Source organism: Sciurus carolinensis, chromosome 4 (assembly GCF_902686445.1).
Source record: "Sciurus carolinensis chromosome 4, mSciCar1.2, whole genome shotgun sequence".
NCBI lineage: Eukaryota > Metazoa > Chordata > Mammalia > Rodentia > Sciuridae > Sciurus > Sciurus carolinensis.
This window is the reverse complement of record NC_062216.1, coordinates 153,823,850-153,838,077: the sequence shown is the minus strand read 5'-3', so window position 1 is coordinate 153,838,077 and position 14,228 is coordinate 153,823,850. Positions and strand designations below refer to the sequence as shown.

At 37.7% G+C, this 14,228-nt stretch overlaps 1 long non-coding RNA gene across 12 annotated transcripts in view; it reads right to left on the bottom strand.

The window, feature by feature from the left end:
* The window catches only part of LOC124982350 (uncharacterized), a 95,746-nt gene extending 81,933 nt beyond the window's left edge, over window positions 1–13,813 (bottom strand). For 10 of the 12 annotated variants that reach the window (XR_007108262.1, XR_007108256.1, XR_007108266.1 and 7 more), the window contains exons 1-2: window positions 13,619–13,813; window positions 13,201–13,340 (exon numbers count right to left, since the gene is read on the bottom strand). This is a non-coding gene — a long non-coding RNA (uncharacterized LOC124982350). Of the gene's footprint in view, window positions 1–10,758; window positions 10,818–10,948; window positions 11,525–13,200; window positions 13,341–13,618 lie in introns of those variants that run through there. The other 2 variants (XR_007108258.1, XR_007108261.1) reach the window with 2 other exon arrangements.
* Between the last annotated feature and the right edge of the window lie 415 nt (window positions 13,814–14,228).

Here is a 14,228-nt window from a genome sequence, read left to right as displayed (position 1 = left end):
TGTCCTGTGGAGCTAATCCAACCATAGATTTGCCTTTGAAGTCAACTGGAACATCATGCATGGGTGAGCTCCAGAGAGCACACAAAAGCAAGAAAAGAAATCTGACATGTTATTCTTAACCAAAGGGACTGTACTATTTCCGCATTTCTATACACACTTGGGCATCCCACAGACTTCAAGAGCCTGCAGATGAAGTAGGAGAAGACGTTGAAGTTAGCAAAGTCCTAGGAATGGACAACAGACAAAGCCACAATAGAATCAAAGTTTTAAATTCCAGGTAAGTCATTCTCATGGGTTTTTTTTTCCTCTATCAAGAGTCATACAAATCACAAATGAAAATTCTTGAAGCCTACCAAACTACTCTCTGACAATGTCAAGCTCTTCTGCAAATGGCATCCACTCCTCATCTAAGGTATAAAAATTGCCTTGTAGACTAGCATTCAATTCCAAGCAACAGACATTTACCCAGAATCTTTACTGAAAAAGAAAAGCAAAAAGCAGCTCTCATAACACACAGCCCTCCACGGCCACTTACACAACACTCTCCGTGGTATCAGTATATAATGCAACAACATGGGAAATATAAATCAGTTTTAAACTATAGATTTAACACCACAGCATTACTCTAATCCCATACTCAAAGGCTTAAGCTAAATTACACTTTGGAAACTAAATTTATTATGCACATATCTTTTGATCCCATAAGTCCTTTCCTAAAAATGAAATAAAAGAACCAGTGAAATAAAAGAACCAACAAAGAAGAATCCACTACTTAACATGTACTTAAACAACTACTTTGGAGTGAATTTTCTCCACATCTCCAAATGTCCATGAAGTAATTTGTAAATGGTGGATAATAACAATACTTGCTCATGTGAGTATGAAGCCTGACCTGTGGGAAATGGTCAAGAAATGTCGCTAATGTGTGTATTATAATCCTTAATTTACAGAAGAAACTGAATTTCAAAGATGCTAAGCACCTGGCCTAAGGTTGTAGTAGGTCTGGAATTAAAATCTAATTTGTTTTAATCCCAAAGCCTGTGCCTGTCTTTGAGCTCCAAAGTGAACAAGAAAAGCTGGGAAGTTCCTCCAACACCGTCGCACAAGCACACCTAAATCCTAATACCCCTCTCTTCCTTGAGTACAAGAATGTGAGGATATCAGACTTTTGAAAAACACCCAAGGCCTTCCAATCACAGGACCCTAAACTCCAACATCAAAGTGGCCCAGAAAAATGAACATGCACCTGGGAACCAGACACTCAGTGATGACTGACAAGAAACGAATTCACCAGAACATAAAAAAAATTGCTCTGTGCTTGTGGACCCTGATACCATGCTATAACCTGAATTTTATATTTAAATATTTTGAGATGAAGGCTAGGAAGTTGATTTGCCATTCAAAGCATCATTAGCCAGAATACGTTGGCTACATTATTGGGGTGAAGACCTTAATGGCAAGAGCAGCTTATGCTAAAGATAAATTGTTCTGAATAAGCCCACTAGAGGTGGACCGAAAAGATGCATCCTGTCTCCTCGGAGTGACGAAGTAAAGACGCCCGCTGTACCATGTATTTACTTCAGAAGCATGGCACTAAAATTAAACTGGAAGAAGACTTTGGAGTCATGATCTAGCAAGTCAAAGTCAAACTGAGAACAGATAAATCTGTAAAAAAAAAACATGATTTTTCCCCAAAATATTTACATATCATACATTGGGGAATATCACATGTAATCATATGATATTACCCAATTGTAGGCTATTTTGACCTTCTCAAGTGGTTTGTCGTTGTTGTTATTTGTGTCTCTCTCTTTTTAAGTAGTGTGAATATAGGTCAGAAGTAGTGAGTGATTCTTAGTCTCTAATCTTCACGTCTTTATCCCCCAGTGGGGGATTAGGAGGGGGGAAGAAATCCCATTGAAGAATTAGTCAGCCATACCTTTTACACCCTATGGAGTTCAAAGGTGCCTTCTGCAAGCGGGTAGCAAGATGAAACAGGGCACAGGGCAGATCGCTGTGACAGGGTTTTCTTATTAGGGGATACCAGAGGCAGTTACAGTCACAGGGACCTGGTACGTCATGCGTCTGCTGTTATTATCTATTTAGACAGGTGGATGGTGACCCTTGCTTCGCAAAGACGCTGAGAATTAAGAGCTACCACATGCTGGAGAGGATGCTGCTACCTGTTCTCCAAGTGGGTGCCATTAAGTGCCCTTCTGTCTGATTCTTCCCATGATGTGTCTGGCATGAGTCCCTTCCCATCATAGCATGTTCAGGAGAACTGGTCCTTTGCCTCATCCTCTAGCCACCTGCAACAAATGAACGTCTGCCTCTCTGGCTAGAGAATGCCGCCCAAAGTCCCTAGGAGATGTCTTGTAAAATGGGTACATACTTTTCTCAGCAATACTTCCCTGAGCAGAGAAGGCAGAAACAGCCAGCGCTCTTCTCTCTACCCCTGCAGAACAAACCCACAAGATAAAAGGAGAGAATAACCAAGTCATTACTACGGGGCTTTTGCTTTTTAACACACAGGTATCTAAGGGTAAGACCTGAAGGTTTTTAAATGAAGTTAAAAAAATTTTTTTGACTGGTTACATTTTGACTTTCTTGGAAAATGAAAATGAAAATGGACGAAAGTTATTGGATTTCCTTAAAGTCCTAAAATTTTATATTCAAGACAGAAAATGAGAATTGAACTACTCCCAAAGCTCTTTGCTTAATGCTAGGTTTAATTTGGAGTAGTGTTTTTAACCTTTGTAGGTAAATGGCACAACATTTGTGTCAGAGAATGAAGCCACAGGTGGGGCTTTATAATCCACGAATGTTAGGACAAATTTGAAGACTTTTTTTTCTTTTTTCTTTCAGTCCTGGGGATTGAACCCAGAGGCACCTGACCACTGAGCTGTATCCTCAGTCAGTTCTCTTTTTATTTTTATTTTTAATTTTTTGAGACAGGATCCAGTTAAGCTACTAAGGAGTTTGTTAAGTTGCTGGGGCTGGTGTCAAACTTTTGATTCTCTTGCCTTATCCTCCCAAGTTGCTGGAATTACAGGTGTGTCCACCACATCTGGCTAAAATTGATCCATGAGCCCAGTTCAGTGAATTACTGTTCTGAGAAGGGACCTCTTCATCTTTTTTTTTTTTTAAATTGATGGTGGCAGTACTGGGAACTGAACCCTGGGCTTTGTTACACTGTCCCAATTACAGGAACGAGCTACATCCTCATTCCTGAAAACTTTCCCATCATATAGAATGTGTCCGTCTGTCTTCCCAAGACAGTGAGAAAGTTGGAGGGTTTCAAAAATATAGACACGTGAGTAATGATTTTAACTATTTTAAAAACATTTCAACTTACATATATGTCCACATTTTGGAAGAATATCATGAAGTGTAATTAGGGCAATGGGAAGCTCTGGCTGGGTAGTCCCCAGTGAGCATGCATGTACATACACACTCACACACGATTTATTGTAAGGAAATTTGGGGCAGTTTAATTATTAACAGTACAACATGGTTACCTTTTTAACAGTTCTGCTTAAGTGAAAACCTTGAGTTTTTGCTGATGAAAATCAACTGAAAATACATTTACTAGAACTAGCCTTTAGTCTGAATATTATTATTGTTCTCACAACAAATAATCCAAACCAATATTCTGAGGCTAAAAGCTGTATTTGATTGTTAATATTGCTTTCTACCTGTGAGGAAATACTTTTTCCCTTCACAGTACTAAAGTATGATTGCTAAGAGTAATTTCATTATATTATCCAATCAGTTCTTTAAAGTTCTTTTTCTCTCTAATTATACTCTAGTTGATGAGAGAAAGATCATATTTTCTTCTTTTATAAAATCCTTCACAGGGCCTTAGCAACACAGGTCAGATGAAGTAACTAAGAGGGAAAGTCAATAGAACTATTGAGTGAATGGATGACTAAGTTTTACCAAATTTGTGATAAAATTCAAAAGCAATACCGTTTCAGTTACAAAGATCATACACTATTCCAACTTATACCCAACTTGGAGTGGAAAAAATAAAATGCCCCACATAGAAATTCTGAACTCATTTAAAAATTTTGTGTTGTGGCAAAGAATCAGAAATTCTTTGGCATATGTACCCATATATCTTATTGTAGTTTCCAACCAAAATAATAATAATAATAGTATCATCAAAGCATTAACTGACCAGAAGGATTTAAAACATTCATCAATATTAGCATGTCAACGAGTGACTGTTGAATTGAAGAGGACTAGACATCATTGCATTTAATGAGGCTTCAGATGTTTCTGATGTATCTAGCACTTTGATAGGACCAGGTTGAAAAAAACAAGCAAAACACAAAACAAAAAAGAAAACCTAAATCTTTAAGATGATATGCCTATTTATATAGAAAACCCTATTCCATACCGTTTGCTACTTGGCAAAAACAATTCCCTGGACATTAGCAAGACATCTGATGAGGGTCCCTCTGTCTCTTGTTTCCATTACATAAGTGTGCATCTTTTAGGTGGTATCCTTGCCACTTAAAAGTTAAACCAGTCTCAATATTTTTTAATTAAAATTAAAAGCTGCTAACAGGAAACTATTTTTGTAAATGTCACCAAATGGAATTTCTTTTAAAGATCAACAGCATCATCATACAACACACTTAAAAATGGAATGGTATTATTCGTGCGTCACTTAACAGCATTTTACACACTAAGACCAGAGCCAACCAACAAAGCAGAGGGTTCCAGGAACTCTTAAAATTTCGATCTTTTGACCAAAATGACTTACTAAATTAACATGTTTAAAAGTATCTTCCATATGTTTGTACATTCAAATTAGTATGTAATGTTTCCAAATTTGTATAATATGAATTCAAGAGGGAGCCAAAGGATCTATCTTTAGAAAGAGAAAACAACCAGTTAATTCAGAGGAAAAAAAAATTTCAACCAACTTAACTGACTGGGACTGCATGGAGAAAACTGGCTGATTAAATATTTCCCTTTCCAACTGCATGTGGTGTGTTCTTATGGCAAATCACAGGGGCTAAATATTGTTCTCCATTTGCTGCTCTCGATTGTGCACCCAGGTGGCAGCGGGGTCCCAACAATTACACACTGTAGCTAAGTGCCAAGGTTCATGCCTGAAATTAGTGTCAAAATGAAAGGACCATAGAAAGCTGGGGTCAAAGGGGAGCCCAGCTCATCCTCTGCATTTTACCGACAGCAACACAGCATGTGACAATCATCTGGAGCCCAGTTCATTTTGGAATCTCTCGTGAACTGTTCAGCTGCTGCTATTACAATACCAACTGTAGAAATAGTCCTAGTTTCTTAAAAGGAGGACAGCTCAAAGCCTCATAGCCGATGATCGATCTTCACGTTTCTTAACTACTGAGTAGGAATTCCCAAAGAACGGGACGGCTCATCAGAGGGCTCCCCTGTTAAGTTACAGGGTGCGCACAACCTGTTACGTTCTCTGGTTTAGGAAATAGTTTCTCCAGCTTGCTTTACCCAGAAAAATTAGTACATGCTACATGTGCATTTAGTAAGAGTAAAGCCTCCTGGAAGTAAGTCCTATATCTATATCTACATATACAAGTCTGACTCTTACAAACAATGAGATAGTCATAGCAGGAGCCAGATGTCACAGTTGCTTTAAGAAATACCCACCTGAATTTTCATATGAAGAAAAATCTTTACCGCAATAACTTGGTTTGAGAGACTGTGTGTGTGTGTGTGTGTGTGTTACGATTTGAATGCTACACTTTTGAATTGAGCAAAATCATAAAACTAACCTTGAGAACTGCTTGTTAATAGAGAATCACATGATGTATTTGAAGGTCGAATTTGACTTTTCTTGAAGATAAAAATAAAATTTAAATATTAACAAATAAAACTTTCATAATAGATAAGATGTCTTACTTTGAGGGGGAGGAAGTGGCCAGCAACTTTTATGATACTGACTTATGTCCCAGAGAATAGAAAAACCATCAATCACAGAATAAAACAGTGAAACCAGCTTAGCATCAGCCACATTGTGGGCCTGAATGATGGAAAACAAATCAAACATAACACAATTGAACTTTTTCTTAGAAACGCCTAAAGTTCATTCTGTTTCAAATGTATGAATGTTGATAAAGTGACAACTTATTCCAAAAAGAAGTCAAAACATATGTGAAAGTAAAGACTATTGTCTATATTTACTCATTCCTTAATAAGGTCTCTAATCCTAATATAAATATTTTTGGAGACCTTGAGGTATGAATTTAGGAATATTACTTTCCTCTTTCCCTGCTAGCTTTCCTCCAGCTGTCAGTATCTCCTTCCTTCTTTCCCCTCCTCCCCCCTTCCCAGCCTCTGAAGTGTGTTCATTGCAAGCTCCATGCCAGGCACCATGCTAGGCAACTGGGCTATTATTTCCAATCCTTCCAGTTCGATCTTTTTTACTTTCTATCCTCATTTCACTGTGGTTTCCTGAAACTCACTGCCAATCTGTCAGGTGGGCACATCTGCAAATACAGACACCCAAGAAATGTGCAAAGTGTCATCCAGCCTCAAACCTCCTTAGTTGTTGCAAACGTCACAGGTCAAATGATTGATATAGATGAAAGCATTTGGGCGTTTCATTTTTAAGACAGGCTTCCTGAGAGTCATCACAAACTTTGACCCAAAGCACAGAGGGATAAATGACTTTGAGAAAGCAGTGGTGAGATTGTTTCAGGTACAGGACTAATCAGAGAAAATACAAGACAAAATTCCTGGGGCAGTGAGATCAGTCTACCAGTGTAGAATTCCAAGTTAGTAACAGGAAATGATGCAGGTGGGAAGAATGACTGAAGCCATATGGTAAGACATCTAAAGAGGCTTGACATTTTATAAAAGTATCCTATTAGCTCTGGGGAATCCCTAGATGCAGAGGGAAATAATAGAAGTATCAAGAGAGTTATTAGGCATTTTTATTCTAAGGGCAGAGACTTGGGCAATAAAGTCTATGGGCTTTAAAGTTTGTTACATCCATCACTTCATTTTGAGCATCTTCAGCAAGCCTAGGACATCATATAATAGGATCAATAATGTTTGTTGAATGACTAGAAAAATTAAAAGTCCCTGAAGGACCTAGGTTTTAATCGTCCTAGCTGCTTACAAGCTTTGTGACCTTGAGGAAGATATTTAACTTCTAAAGTCTGTTTCCTCATCCACAAACATCCTTATGCTACCTTTCCCATAAGGTGACCAGAAGATTAAGTTAGAAAATAAAGGTAAGGTTCAGTACATGTCTGACATATAAATATTAGCTATTAATAGTTAGAATTAAAAATCCTTAAAGCAGTACAAGAAGTACTAGAAGGAAGTATAAAAATAATAAAACCTATTTAGAGTCTGCTGCGTTGTGGGCCTGAATAGTAGAAGGAGCAGGGTGCATCTAGACATGTTTAAATGCATAGGAGGAAGAGCACGTTCTATTTTAGCTAATTTGTTAGCTAAATTGGCTATAGACTATCATATATGCATATATATTTAAGCCATTTAAAGAATAAATAAGAGAAATACAAATTTCAAACTGATATGGATAGTGATGTGATTAGCTGATGCACAACTATGGAGATTCCTATCATATGCAAAATCGGGCAAATAATATTTAATAATGAATTAATGGTCACCATTAATTTAAGAGCTACAAGAATATTGCCAGTCACATGGTAGGCACTGAATAAAAGTTTTTTGAATGAATGAACAACTTCTAAACCCACGTGGGAGAAGATATTTTTAAATACTATATTTGATTTCCATGTTTAAAATTTCTAGCAAATTGAATTTGTCAGATTCTTCCTGGAAATTCAATAGTTTAAAATAGTCTGCAGTAAACTATGTTAAAACCTTAAGACTATAATAATTAACTATACGCCATATGCTCCTGACCACTGTTTACAAGGTACCTTTCTGACTCTAAGGAAATTTCTATCCAAATGGTGTATTTCAGTATTTGCATTTGAACTGTGGACTCAATTGTCAGAAAAATACAGGAAATTGAAGGATTTATACATCACAAGTACATTGTGGATAAATAATGCAAGAAATATTAAGGACATATCGTATGGCTTAGAGATACTATTAAGGATATAAAAAGCTTCTGTCCACTATATGATATAGTAATATAGAATTATAAAGTCTAGCAACTTTCAAAGGAATCCAGGTCATTACAAGTGTATACAGGCCATCTCTTGAAACAGAGATTATAAACACTATAAAGTAAACATAATTTCAGAAGGCTAAACAAATCATTAGTGAGTGCTAGAGTACATAACTGGACTTTCTAGCATAACTTTTATTTTCTTAAACCATTCTATCATTTAAACAAAATCTACTCAATCAGTGGCAGTGAAAATTAATATATGATGTTGGATCATAAAGATGATTAAATACAAAACCTGTAAATAAAATTTTATTATGTATATTTGCCAACAAGCTACAATAGTTACTTGGGGTGATATCTTCACTAGTTACCTAAGGCCCCTCCTCTGCTAGTTAACTATCAACAATTAATTTCCTAGATGATGTTATTTTAGGGAAAATAAACTAAGATACCTGAAGGAAAGTTTTCATTGAATTACATAAGGAACTTGCTACTACTGGGAAAATCTACATTCTAATAACCCTTTGAACAGCATCCCAAGGCCGGTCGAAATCTTTTAGCACTTCATACACAATTTTTAATGAAGCAAGTTTGGGGCTATTTTTTCCTTCAAATTCAGACAAACAGGTCAGATAAATAGCTTCAAAGTCAATAGAACTTTCTAGGTGACCAGAGAAAAAAATGTCACGCCAAAAAGATAAAACTCAAAATTATAGAAGGCAGAAAGAAACTAAGAGTAACCAGTTGCTCTGTAACAATGGTATTGGGAAAGGAAAACTAATTTCAAAAATAAAGCAAACTTGGGGATATTTTCAAGTGTATCAGAAGAGAATCATCAGATATGAAAACTTAATTTTACTTTTTACAAAAAAAAAAAAAATTGCACTAATGGCCTGTTAATTCAGTCATATTATAGCCTGACTTTAAATATTCACTCTAATCTAATTAAATGCATTAAAAAACATTCTAATTAGCATTTTGAACAATGGAGTTTGGAAGTTATTGACTTCGTGTACCTTGTCCAGAAAAACTGATATCAAGATTTCATTTTGACTTACATGAAAATTGACCTAATATGTCACAACTCCAGCTTCCAGAGGATTTTATTCTTTAAAAGCTATGTGATTAACTTTACTTCGGTGTCCATCTCCCACAAGAATTGAGATGCCAAGATATTCCTGGTAACATTAGCTGCAATCTTACTAAGTTTACATATCTGCACTTCACTATTCAATAAAATAGATGTAACAACTGCATATTTACATATACATTTTTATTTCTTAGTCCAGTTTTAAATTTTACAGAACACCTGACATTCGATAGCAAAGTAAAATTTGTTTTGTGATCGCACTCAGTATTTTTTCCTTCTCTTTTCTCAGCTTTCTCGGACACGCATACCATCTTGTCTTTCCTCTTTAAACCACAGGCTATTGTATCAAATATTCCTTTCTTTAAGAAACAACTAATTATCCTTAGGAAATGCCAAATGAAAGCAAAAGTAATATGGAAATACAGTTATCTCTAGAGCTAACTACAATTGTGAGGGCTGAGATAAACGTGTGAAGACTTTTCTGAAATAACTTTTACATAAGGATAAAATGATTTCTATATAAGAAACAATTACCAGCCACCATTATTAGCAAGCTAGAATGAGCAATAAAAACATTGTATTTGGAATGAGATATTAAAGAATAGCTATTAAAACATTTTACTCAATTTCTATTATACCTTAAAATGAAAGTCATCAAAATGTCATTACAGGCCTTTCCCCAGATTCTTCAGAGAGTGAATTTAATCATTTCAGGAAATTGAGCGCTATCCAACATTCACTTAAATCCTTGAATTAACAGCAAAGTAAAACAAGATGCAAGATTTATAAGACATTTTGTATTAAAATGCATCCCCATACATACAGATACATACCAGGAAGTATTTGTCTTCAGATACCTAGAATTAAATATTTCTTGGGAAATTAATCACTCATAGAAAATATTACCTTCAAAAAGACCTACAGTCAGAAACCCTAGTAAAGGAACCACAAGTTGAGTTCTGTAAAAACTGAGTTAACAAAGCACTAAAGTGTCAGTTGAAAAGAAAACCTTTAAAATATCAATTATTTGGAAATTAATTTCAGCCACAATTATTTCTTATGCAAGAGAGCATATTACTTTTGACTGCTGTTCTACTGAAGAGCTAAGCACTCATTATACGGACAGGTGCAATCACAATAAAAAAGGCGACCTAATGCGTTCTTTCAGAAAAGCAGTACTCTGAAGAATTTTCAAGCCGGAAGAGACCTTTGACATCACCTCATCCTAGATGGTAATTTACTGATTCTAGGAATAAAATCTACATAAAATAAAGATCATTTCTATCGATTCCCAAATGATCATTTTCTCTACAGAAATAAAAAGCTACTTATTTCCAAGGCTGAAAAGCCACAGACGAAGCACCTGATTGTATTTTGTTAACAAAAGCTAGCCAATCTGTACAATGGTGTCTAACAATACAATTCTCGAAGTTATTCTAAGTCTCATATGTTAAAAATAATGTCAAATAGTCACAAGAAGCAGTTTTCTGTACAGGCAAGAAGTACATGAAATAGTTTGAAAATGGCACCTTAAAAAATGCTGAATTTTTACCTTTCTGTCGAGGAGGGTGTCACTTCTGATGGATCCCATTTTCCTGAAGATACTCAGTGCTGGCCGATTTAGAATAAAAACCATTAGCATAATACTTAAAAAAAATAACAACTGCCCTGCAAAGCCGCAATCTCTCTCGGAAGAAAGCTGATAGTGCTTATAAGCAATAAATGGCTTCCCTGATACCTACTCTGTCATCTTCATCTTATTAGCAGAGTCTATGTTCCCTGCAGCACCCATCAATTAGTAGATTTAAGGGGACTGGAAATGTGTTAGGGCTCATCTGCTGAACGCGGCTGTGGACTCCATCGCCCCTTAACCACTGCATCTCCTTTCTCACGAGGGTCTAGAATGCAAGGAGGTCCGGGGACCATTAAGTGGCACGGGAGCAGAGCACCAACAGGGGACTCAACTTTCCCTCCGAGAGCCAGCCCGCGGCAGAGAGCGAAGGAGCCGCCCGTGGCCGAGCCCCACACAGCACATCTGCCTGTCTGTGCCTCAGCGCTGGGCGAAGCAGAGGCCAAGGCGGGCGGAGAAACTCCTCCTGACTTCTCGCTCCCTCCAACCAAATCCAGGCAATCGAGAAGGGCCTGGCTCCGAGGCAGCCCCAGCTCGGGAGAAGGTGAGCAAATGGAAGGCTCGCCCTTCATCTCCTATCCACCTAAGCCACACCATCCGAATCACAAATGAAATGCTAATGGACACCTAAATGAATGCCAATTTCCTCCACTTTGCTCCAAGTTTCAGTGGCCCCTCCGCAATAAAAGATAGCTGTTTGTGGAGAATGCCTTGTTCCATACCATTAACTCAGAACAAAACATATTTTTAGTCGGACAGTCGTGTTTACTTGTAAGAACTGATGAATTGCTGAGCACCATTTATTACTCCTGGACAAAGACATTCAGCCACAATTTTGGACATAAATCAAGGTACGAGCTCCTCAATTAAAAAAAAAAAAAAAAAAAAAAGACTGCTTAAGTCCCCAAAACCACAGAGATTGAGGTCAGACTGGCCATAGCAACCACCAACAGAACTTGGGCCTCCAGAAGGACCTAGCAACCGATAAATGAGTTCAGATCTCTTTTCATCTCCACTGGTGTGAAAGCCAAAATTAAAAAGATTAGATCACCCTGCACCCATTACAAAAGGTGCCACAATGAAAAAGTCATTTCCAGCCTTTGAATCACATCAAATAAATAACATTCATCCCTGCTATAATGAACAACTTTCAAAGTAAATTGAATCTCCATAGTGCTGCTTTCCCTGGCTGCACAGTATTTACATAACAATATATCACAGGAAGCCCCGAATGGGTCTTGTAAATGGGGGAACGGGGATAAAAAACATCTTTAGCCCCGATTACTGTATATTCAGACTGCTTTCCCCCATCCCTCTCATTTGAACAATGTGTTGTACCAGGAACATAAACAATGTCTTTAAATTGTGGGAATTGAAAGTTTTCAGTACATTTTTAAATGCCTGGAACTCATCCCAATACACTCTCTTTGTAGAGCACAGAGAACATAAAAATCATTTGACCTCCTAAATCCATGCCCCGGACTCATTTTTGTGACAAAGAATTCTCATCTCTGTATACACTTGCTTCTTTGTTCACCCCAGCAATTTTTCACCCTAAATATCTGCTGAGTTTTTATGTATTACTTTAAAATGAAAATACATTTGCAGATTTTTTTTTTTTTTTTTTTTTAGCAAGCAGCTCATTCATTATATGTCATTTCCTCGAAAGTACAAGGTATTCTCTATTGTTACAACAAGGGCTGCGAAGTTTTAATAATACCTCCACACCCAGTGTCCATCCTTAACACTTTAATCTTGACTCAATGTCTTCTGGTCATTAAATTAAAATTAAGGAGCGATCTCCCAAATCACAGTAAGTCCCCTAAACTATTGTACATTTCACAGATTTCACATGAAGTGTGTTCAAAATAAGACAGCTAAATCTATGGCAAAAATACACCATCATAATCCTATCTTTTTCTGGCAGCTCACGTAGATATTACTATTTGAACTCCACGGGGAATCTCATTAATTTTTAAAACTCTCTGACCTCAGTATGGTTGAGTGTAAAAATAATTACAAATTAAGAATGGAAGAGCATCACTTAATTTCTGCCCAGCCATATGGTCCACGTTGCACAAAACATTGCTAACTATCACCAAACAGAAATTTTTCCAGATACCAATTTAAACAGCATGACAAATGTCACCACACAGACATAAAAAGCAGCTCACCCTTCCTTCCCAGCCCCGCTCACACCTCCGGTGATTCTAGTAACACAAAGCCCGAGAACACAGGTTTGCAGGCAAGTGACAGCTGACGATGCCCTCTTGAAAATATGTCCCTCCACGACTCGCTTTCTATCACAATGTCTCAACCACAAAGATGCAGAAACGCAAGAATCGGGCATAAATATTTTCTTACCTAAAACTTGCCAGTAGGACGATCTTGTCATTGTTGTCACCTCCGGTGCCCCCTCTCTCGCCATCGTGGAAATTGGCTCCACTCTGTTTATAGCTCTGTGCCTCAGTGACAGCGGTGACACTCATCTGCCTGCATAGAACCTATGAGGGGGAAATGAGAGAGGGAGGGAGAGAGAAAGAGAATAAGACAGAGGGAGGGAGGGAGAGAGAGAGAGAGAGTGTGTGTGTGTAAGAGAGCGAGAGAAAGACAGACTAAGAGAGCCAGAGAGACTGCTGACTTGAGACTAAGAAGCTAAAACCTCCGGCCAAGTCAAGCCTGAACAAAATGATCAAGCTCTGTCCTTCATCAAGAGAGTAGACAGATATATATATTTTTTTCTCCTCCACTGAAAAGTGGGACTGTCATTGGGGATTCTCACCAGGAAAGCGCAGACAGAGGCAGACCTTCTCCAGAGTACCAGTGCTACCCAACAGTCCGTGCAGAATACAGGTACCTATTGTTCCAGAGACAGATATGTAGCCAGCCAGTCAGACTCTGACAGATCTCAGCAAGCCAGTGAGCCTGCCTTCATTTTAACTCCTTCTTTACTAGTGCTTTTTGGTGAGATGCGAAGGTCTTCTCATCACCCCTGAGAGATAAATGGAGATGATACAGATGAACTCACGGCAGGAACTAATCCTGTATTTTTTTAAAGGGGGGCTATTTTTGCCACTATTACTGAAATGTTGAATTTGATGCAAATATCTTATTTTGGGGGTAGGGGAGAAATGAAGTATTAGATCGCCCAGGCAAGACTTAGCAAGAGTAAAAGAAAGCTTTGACATCCAAGATGAACAGAACAGCCAATTTAAAAAGGAAGAGAGTAATCGGGGTTATTTAAAACACCCTGAGTGTAAATACATATACTGCAAAACACATACGGGGGTACTTAAGCCAAAGGGGTTCCAGTCTTTTGCATAGGGGTGTGGCACATTGAAAACATTCTGCATAAATGCGGACCTGTGTCCCCTAGGACTGGTCCTTGTGGT